This window comes from Bos indicus x Bos taurus, chromosome 2 (assembly GCF_003369695.1).
Source record: "Bos indicus x Bos taurus breed Angus x Brahman F1 hybrid chromosome 2, Bos_hybrid_MaternalHap_v2.0, whole genome shotgun sequence".
NCBI classification, from domain to species: domain Eukaryota; kingdom Metazoa; phylum Chordata; class Mammalia; order Artiodactyla; family Bovidae; genus Bos; species Bos indicus x Bos taurus.
The window spans coordinates 76,966,978-76,975,798 of NC_040077.1; the positions used below are offsets into that span (position 1 = coordinate 76,966,978).

At 36.6% G+C, this 8,821-nt stretch overlaps 1 pseudogene; it reads left to right on the plus strand.

Annotated features, from left to right (window-relative positions):
- Positions 1-6,014: 6,014 nt before the first annotated feature.
- On the plus strand, positions 6,015-7,379 carry LOC113905542 (annotated as a pseudogene).
- Positions 7,380-8,821: the final 1,442 nt, after the last annotated feature.

The window sequence follows — 8,821 nt, forward strand, 5'->3', positions numbered from 1 at the left end:
CCGTCCCTGGGATTCTCCAGTCAAGAATACTGGAGTGGGTTGCCATTTCCTTCTCCAATGCATGAAAGTGAAAAGTGAAAATGAAGTCTCTCAGTCGTCCCCGACTCTTAGCGACACCAAGGACTGCAGCCTACCAGGCTCCTCCGTCCATGGGATTTTCCAGGCAAGAGTACTGGAGTGGGGTGCCATTGCCTTCTCCGACTTATATGTTAGATAGTTTCAAACATTTCTATGACTAAAAGAATGGCATTTATGTAGCAAAGGACTAACACTGCATAGCACTTAATGGAAGTCCTAAAAATATTAATAGATTGACCACTAAATTTGTACATGATCTGACAATGACAAGTACATCATGACCACCACCTGGCTTCCTGTCAATTGGGTGAGGCATTCCTATTTTACAATATTAAAATGTGAAAGAAAAATGAGCATTGGAATTAACAAAATATGGCATATTCCTCTGCCTGCTCTACATTCTTATTTGCACAGCTAAGAGTCAATTCAAACTGTGAACCCAAAAGAATTTTTTATCTCACTAACTCCAAAGATCTACTTTCTCCCAGTTTTTTCCAAGATAATTTATTAGACACATCTTCCCAGTTGCTCAGGCAAAACAAAAAGAAAACTAAAACATGAATGAACTATTTTTGGTTTCCCATTTCTGCCAGACCACAAGTTGAACTGATCAATGGATTTGGTCTCTTCTTCCTTTATTACATCTAAATGTGCTGTTTTCCACTGTTTCGTGAATGCCCACTGTTGAACAGTATCATCTCTTATTTAAAGAGCTCCCAATGGCTCTCCCTGTTTCTACTTCTGAGTGATATATTTTAATTTTAAATAAGATCATATCTCTCCACATTTCAGAACCTTCAATGGTTTATCTCACATATATAATTAAAGCTTAAGTCCTTACCTAGGCCATCAAAATTCTACATCAAAATTCTAGACTTCCTGTTCCACTCCAGCTATTCCAATTTTCTTGTTCTTTCTCAAATATGACAGGCTAATTGCTTCTTCAGGCTCTAGGGCCTTTGTACTTACTGCAACAATTACTAAAATGCCAGCTAAGAAAGGCTCTGTTCATATTTACTCAAATGCTTCTAAAAATGTCTCCTCAAAGATCTTTGACCCCATGTGTAAAAAAATAATGCTTTCATTCATCCCTCAGTCAGTTTCCCACTTCTTTTCCTGCTTTATTTTCTGGAAAAACACCTATTTTCATTTGAGATTATATTGCATATTTCTTCTTTTATTTGTTTATTATCCTTCAAGGATATAAATGGTAAAAATGAAATAAAAAATTTAGTCTGTCTAGCTCATGCCCATATTCCTATTTTTATTAATGTATTTAAAAATTTTCTCAATTTTATTGAGCTAAAATTGATAGGAAAATGTGTATGTATATGTGTATACATATCTTAAAATTTGATGAATTAACATACATATACTTTGTGAAATAATTATCATAATTCAGGTTAATTAACACATTCTTCACCTCACTTAGTTATTTTTTTGTGTGTGTATATGTGGTGAGAATATTTAATATCTACTCTCTTAGCAAATATCAAGCCAAAACACAGTATTCTTGACTTTGGTCCCCACGCTATACATTAGATCCCCAGAGCTCATCCATCTTATAATTGAACAATTGTACCCTTTGACCAATTTCTCCCCATCTCCTCCATCCCCCAGCTCCTGGTAATTATCATTTTATTCTGTTTCTATGAATTTAACTTTTTAAATTAATTTTTTTTTTTACATTTCACATGTATATCACAGTATTCGTTGTTTTTTTTTTTTTTTTCTATCTAACTAATTTCAGTTAGCATAACATCTTCTAGGTTGATCCATGTTGTTAAAAATGTCAGCATTTCCTTCTTTCTCATGACTAAAAAATAGTCACTGAAAACATGCATATGTTTATGGGTCAGTTCAGTTCAGTCGCTCAGTTGTGCCCAACTCTTTGATACCCCATGAATCGCAGCATGCCAGGCCTCCCTGTCCATCACCAACTCGCAGAGTTTACTCAAACTCAAGTCCATTGAGTCAGTGATGTATGGATATACATATTTATATATCATATATTCTTTACCAGTTTGTTTGTTGACAAACGAGTAGTTTCCATGTCTTTGTGAATAATGCTGCAATAAATATGGGAGTTCTGATATTCCTTCAAAATGTTGATTTCATCTAATTTGAATTTATACCTAGAAGTGGGATTATTGGATCATATGGGATTCTATTTTATTTTCCCCCCTGTTTTCCATCATGGCCAAAGTAATTTATATTTCCATCAATGGGGCAAAACGCTTCCCTTTTCTCTATACCACTTACTATCTCTTGTGTTTCAGATAAAAGCCATTCTATTTGATTTGAACTTCCCTGATAGTTAATGTTGAGCACCTTTTCATACCCTGTATATACGTCTTCTTTGGAAAAACCTCTATTCAAATCTTTTAAATATTTTAAAATCATGTTTACTTGTTTTTGCTCTTGAGTTGTGTGAATTTCTTACATATTTTAATATTAATCTCTTAGCTAATATATGATTTGAATATATTTTTCATTCTTTAGCTTGTTATTCACTTTGTTGATCATTTCCTTCCTGTGCAGAAGCTTTTTGGTTTAATGTCATTCTACTTGCTGACTTTTTTTTCCTTTCTTTCTTGCTCTTTTAATACCATTTCCAAAACATCTGTGCCGAAACCAATGTCAATGAACCCCTTTTCTATGTGTTCCTTCAGGAATTTTATGGCTTTAGATCTTCCAGTCAAGTTTTTAGTCCACTTCAAGTTAATTTTTGTGGGTGATATAAAATTGGGGTCTAGTTTTATTTTTTGCATATGTGTATCCAGTTTTAACAACACCATTTATTGAAGAGACTATTTCTTCTGCATTTTTTGTCCTCAGCACTCTTGTCAAAGTTAGTTAACTATACAGGCTGGATTATATCTGAGCTCTCTATTCAGTTCCATATGTCCACATGTCTGTTTTTATGACCATACCATATTGGTTTTATTACTATAGCTTTGTAATGTAGTATAAAATCAGAGAATGAGTTGCCTTCAACTTTGTTGTTCTTTCTCAGGGTTGCTTTTGCTATTCAGTGCCTTTTATGGTTTCATATGAATATTAAAATAGCTTTTTTTTTTTTTTCCTATTGCTACTAGTGAAAGTTGCTCAGTTGTGTCCAACTCTTTGTGACCCCATGGACTATACAGTCCATAGAATTCACCAGGCCACAATACTGGAGTGGGTAGCCTTTCCCTTCTCCAGGGGATCTTCCCAACATAGGGATCAAACTCAGGTCTCCCGCATTATAGGTGGAGTCTTTACCAGCTGAGCCACAAGGGAAGCCCAGCTTTTTTTTTTTTTTTCCTACTTATGAGAAAAATATCAGTGGAATTTTGGTGGGGATTATGGTAAAGTTATGGATTGCTTTGTCAGTATTGATAATATTTTTAAAATATTAATTCTTCCAATCCATGAAAATGAAATATCTTTCCATTTATCTATGCTTTAAATTTCTTAAAGATTGGGCTTGGTTAAAGTATACAGGTCTTTTATCCCCTTGATTAAATTTATTCCTAGATATTTAACTTTTTGATTTTATTATAAATGGGATTACTTTTAAAATTTATGTTTCTGCTAATCATGGCATCTGATCCCATCACTTCATGGGAAATAAATGGGGAAACACTGGAAACTATGTCAGACTTAATTTTTTTGGGCTCCAAAATCACTGCAGATGGTAATTGCAGCCATGAAATTAAAAGACTCTTACTCCTTGGAAGGAAAGTTATGACCAACCTAGATGGTATATTCAAAAGCAGAGACATTACTTTCCCAACAAAGGTCTGTCTAGTCAAGGCTATAGTTTTTCCAGTAGTCATGTATGGATGTGAGAGTTGGACTGTGAAGAAAGCTGAGCGCCAAAGAATTGATGTTTTTGAACTGTGGTGTTGGAGAAGACTCTTGAGGGATACTTTGACTGCAAGGAGATCTAACCAGTCCATTCTAAAGATCAGTCCTGGGTGTTTTTTGGAAGGATGATGGTAAAGCTGAAACTGCAATACTTTGGCCACCTCATGTGAAGAGTTGACTCATTGGAAAAGACTCTGATTCTGGGAGGGATTGAGGGCAGGAGGAGAAGGGGATGACAGAGGATGAGATGGCTGGATGGAATCACCAACTCAATGGACGTGAGTTTGAGTGAACTCTGGGAGTTGGTAATGGACAGGGAGGCCTGGTGTGCTGCAATTCATGGGCTTGCAAAGAGTCGGACATGACTAAGAGACTGAACTGAACTGAACTGAATACATTGCCAGTATATGGAAATGCAACTTATTTTTATATACTGAATTTGTATCCTGAAACTTTGTGGAATTTGTTCATCAGTTCTAAGAGGTATCTTCTCTATATACCATGTAATCTGCAAATATAGACAATTTTACCACTTCCTTTCTGAGTTGGATTTTTTTCTTTTTTTCTTAATTGCTCTAGCTAGGAATTCCAGTACTATGTTGAATAGAAATAATAAGAATGGGCACCTTTGTCTTCTTTTTGAACTTAGAGAAAAAGCTTTCAGTTCCTCATCATTGAGCATAAAGTTTGTGGTGGGCTTGTCATTGTGGCCTTTACTATGTTGAGGTGTATTCCTTCTATATGTGATTCCTTGAAAATTTTAATCATGATGTTTAATTTCATCAAATGCTTTTCTTTTTACATCTATTGAGATAATCATATAATTTTACCCTCATTTTGCTAACATGGTGTATTGCATTGATTTACAGATTTGAATCATCATTGCATCTAATGGATAAATGCCACTTGATCATGATATATAATCCTTTTAGTGGAAGTGGGTTTTCTAGTATTTTGGTGAAGATTTTTGTATTTATATTCACCATAGATATTGATCTGTGATTTTTTTTTTTTTTTTTGGTAGTGTCCTGTCTGACTTTGGTTTCAGAGTGAATTTGGTCTTGTAAAGTGATTTTGGACTGGTTCCATTTTCAGTTTTTGGAAGTTTAGAAAGACTGATATTAATTCCTCTTTAAATGTTTAATACATTTCACCAGTAAAACTATCAGATCTGAGCCTTTTCTTTTCTAGAAAGTTTTTGATTACTGAATCAAACTCCTTACATGTTATTATTCTCTTCAGATTTTCTGTTTCTTCCTTGTTCAGTCTTGTTGTAAATTTATGGAAATATATCCATTTCTTATAGGTGATTCAATTTGTTGGCATATAATATTTTATAATAATCTCATGAATCTTTGCATTTCTCAGTAAGCATTGTAACATCTCATTCATTTCTAAATTTTTTTATTTGATTCTCTCTATGTTTTCAGAATTGATGCTTTTGAACTGTGCTGTTGGATCACTTCAGTAACTAGATGATCTAGGAACCACCTTGTCCTCCTCTGAGGGCCCCACCCACTTCTTGCTGCTCTTCCTCCTCCTCCATTACAGCCACTTCCAGACCTGAGGAGCATTGCCAGCAACTTCAGCAGCTCCCCACATGACTTTGCATTCTAACTCAGAATGGTGGTCCCTCCCCTCTGAGCCCTGCCTGCTGCCCTGAGCACGAACCCCTGTGGACTTGCAAGAAGCTTGGGTGCAGGCTTGGGTATATACTCCCACCACAAATTTTTACTTATCTTTATTTATTTTTTTTTTTATGAAATGGATATTGCAAACTCTTTTCTTCTACTGTATTACAAGTTGAAAGTATGATCAAATGAAATAGTGAGAAGACTTTGAATATTACTTAATGAAATATGAAGCACTTTGTTTGTTGTCGTTATCTTTTTTATATGAAGGGTAAAGGGAGATGAAGAGAACAGTCTTCCAACCCTTCAGGAATCTGTGTTTCTTTCGAGTAATCAAGAATAAACAGCCGGAACTTTCCAGAACGCTCGGTGAAAGGTGGAGGAGCGGCGGCTGCCCGAGCTGCGCACAGCAACGCGCTCCTTCCCGCTTCCCCACACCGGCATCGGCCCTCTCACTGGCTGTAGAAAATGGTGAAAGAAACCACTTACTATGATGTTTTGGGGGTGAAACCCAATGCCACCCCAGAAGAATTGAAAAAGGCTTACAGGAAACTGGCCTTGAAGTACCACCCTGATAAGAATCCAAATGAAGGCGAGAAGTTTAAACAGATTTCTCAAGCTTACGAAGTGCTCTCTGATGCAAAGAAAAGGGAGTTATATGACAAAGGAGGAGAACAGGCAATTAAAGAAGGTGGAGCAGGTGGTGGTTTTGGCTCCCCCATGGACATCTTTGATATGTTTTTCGGAGGAGGAGGCAGGATGCAGAGAGAGAGGAGGGGTAAAAACGTTGTCCATCAACTTACAGTAACTTTAGCAGATTTATATAATGGTGCAACAAGAAAACTAGCAATGCAAAAGAGTGTGATTTGTGACAAATGTGAAGGCCGAGGTGGTAAAAAAGGAGTGGTAGAATGCTGTCCCAATTGCCAAGGTACTGGAATGCAAATAAGAATTCATCAGATAGGACCTGGAATGGTTCAGCAAATTCAGTCTGTCTGCATGGAGTGCCAGGGCCATGGGGAGCGGATCAGTCCAAAAGATAGATGTAAAAGCTGCAATGGAAGGAAGATAGTTCGAGAAAAGAAAATTCTAGAAGTTCATATTGACAAAGGCATGAAAGATGGCCAGAAGATAACATTCCATGGTGAAGGAGACCAAGAACCAGGACTGGAGCCAGGAGATATCATCATTGTTTTAGATCAGAAGGACCATGCTGTTTTTACTCCACGAGGAGAAGACCTTTTCATGTGTATGGACATACAGCTGGTTGAGGCCTTGTGTGGCTTCCAGAAGCCAATATCTACTCTTGACAACCGAACCATAGTCATCACTTCTCATCCAGGTCAAATTGTCAAGCATGGAGATATCAAGTGTGTGCTAAATGAAGGCATGCCAATTTATCGTAGGCCATACGAAAAGGGTCGCCTAATCATTGAATTTAAGGTAAACTTTCCTGAGAATGGCTTTCTCTCTCCTGATAAACTCTCTTTGCTGGAAAAACTTCTGCCTGAGCGGAAGGAAGTAGAAGAGACTGATGAAATGGACCAGGTAGAATTAGTGGACTTTGATCCAAATCAGGAAAGACGGTGCCATTACAATGGAGAAGCATATGAGGATGATGAACATCATCCTCGGGGTGGTGTTCAATGTCAGACCTCTTAGTAGGGCCTGTGAATAACACTCACTGCTGGTGTTTTATTTGCAGTAGCGATTGAGTGAAGGACTATAATCATATGCTCACTACTTGCTTTTGTTTTAATATTCAACTATAGTAGTGTTTAAAAGCTAAATGAAGAATAAACTCAAATATAAAAGCTCTGACTTTGCCCTGTATGTATGATGACTTCAGTGTGCAAGATAAGTTTAGTACTTGTAAAAATTACTTTAAAAAATTTCCCCTAGCATTTGTTAGGCCATATTTTGTAATTGATTTCAGCTATGTATATGGAATAGCTTAGATTGAAATGCCAGGTGTATGTATTGACTTCAGTGTATGACCCTTAATTGTTAAGCTATGAAATTAAAACTGTTTAACTGGCAGTCAGACAAAGAAATTAATGTAGAGAGGTGTTGGTCTGTATGTAGTAAGTGGGATTCATTGTGATGCTTCTGCATTTATTCTATTGCCTCAACTGTTACTTGAAGATGGCATGCTGTATAATTTAATTTAGCCTGTGGTATCAGTGATAGAAATGATACCTTTGTATAGAAGGGGTTTATCATAATATGCTGCTTCTTGAGGGCTTACACTTGTAGAATTGCATTCCCTTCTTTTGCTGTGCCATCTTTTATTAATATATATAGCTATTTGTCCTGGTTACTTTTTTTGCCCCCTGCCCCCCCACATTTGGACCGCAGTAAGCCTTAGAGTAGTGACTTCTGGAGCAGGGAAACTTAGAGGTTAGAGTGATGAGACCTTTACATGGAGAAGTAATTTGCATGTATGAGATAGGAAGGTGTTTTTGTAGGTATGTTACAGGCTTACTTTAAACCATTTAACTTATGCTCCAGAGTAACTGTAATTTAATGTTGGTAGTATAGCAAATTATGATGGATAGCTTTAATTGTATGTTTAAAGTCATATGTTCACAAGCTTAAAGCTGGTATCAGAATTTAAGCAATTCTTGAAATGTATGAATGTCTCTTTAATATACTGATTACAAAGCAAAAAAAAAAGAATAAACAAAACTTTATCTTATTGTCACTTTTTACAGTGGAAAATCATGAATGATATATTTCAAGTAACATACAAATCATTTTCCACTCAAGCCAGAAAAATAACCAGCTAAACTGGATAGTTTGAGGGTAAGGCCAGATCCCATTCTTTTGTTACACCATAGCTTGACCCTTAAAAATAAAGGAGGTTATCACCTTATATTGGTCAGAATGACCATCATCAAAAATCTATAAACAAAGGATGTTAGAGAGGATGTGGAGAAAAGGGAACTCTGCTTTACTGTTGGTAAGAATGTAAATTGATACAGCCACTATAGAGAACAGTATGGATATTTCTTTAAAAACTAGGAATCAATTCATTTCAGTCACTCAGTCATGTCCAACTCTTTGCGACCCCATGGACTGCAGCATGCCAGGCCTCCCTGTCCATTACCAACTCCCGGAGTATACACAAACTCATGTCCATCGAGTTGATGATGCCATCCAACCATCTCATCCTCTGTCATCCCCTTCTTCTTTTGCCTTCAATCTTTCCCAGCATCAGGGTCTTTTCCAATGAGTCAGTGGCCAAAGTATTGGAATTT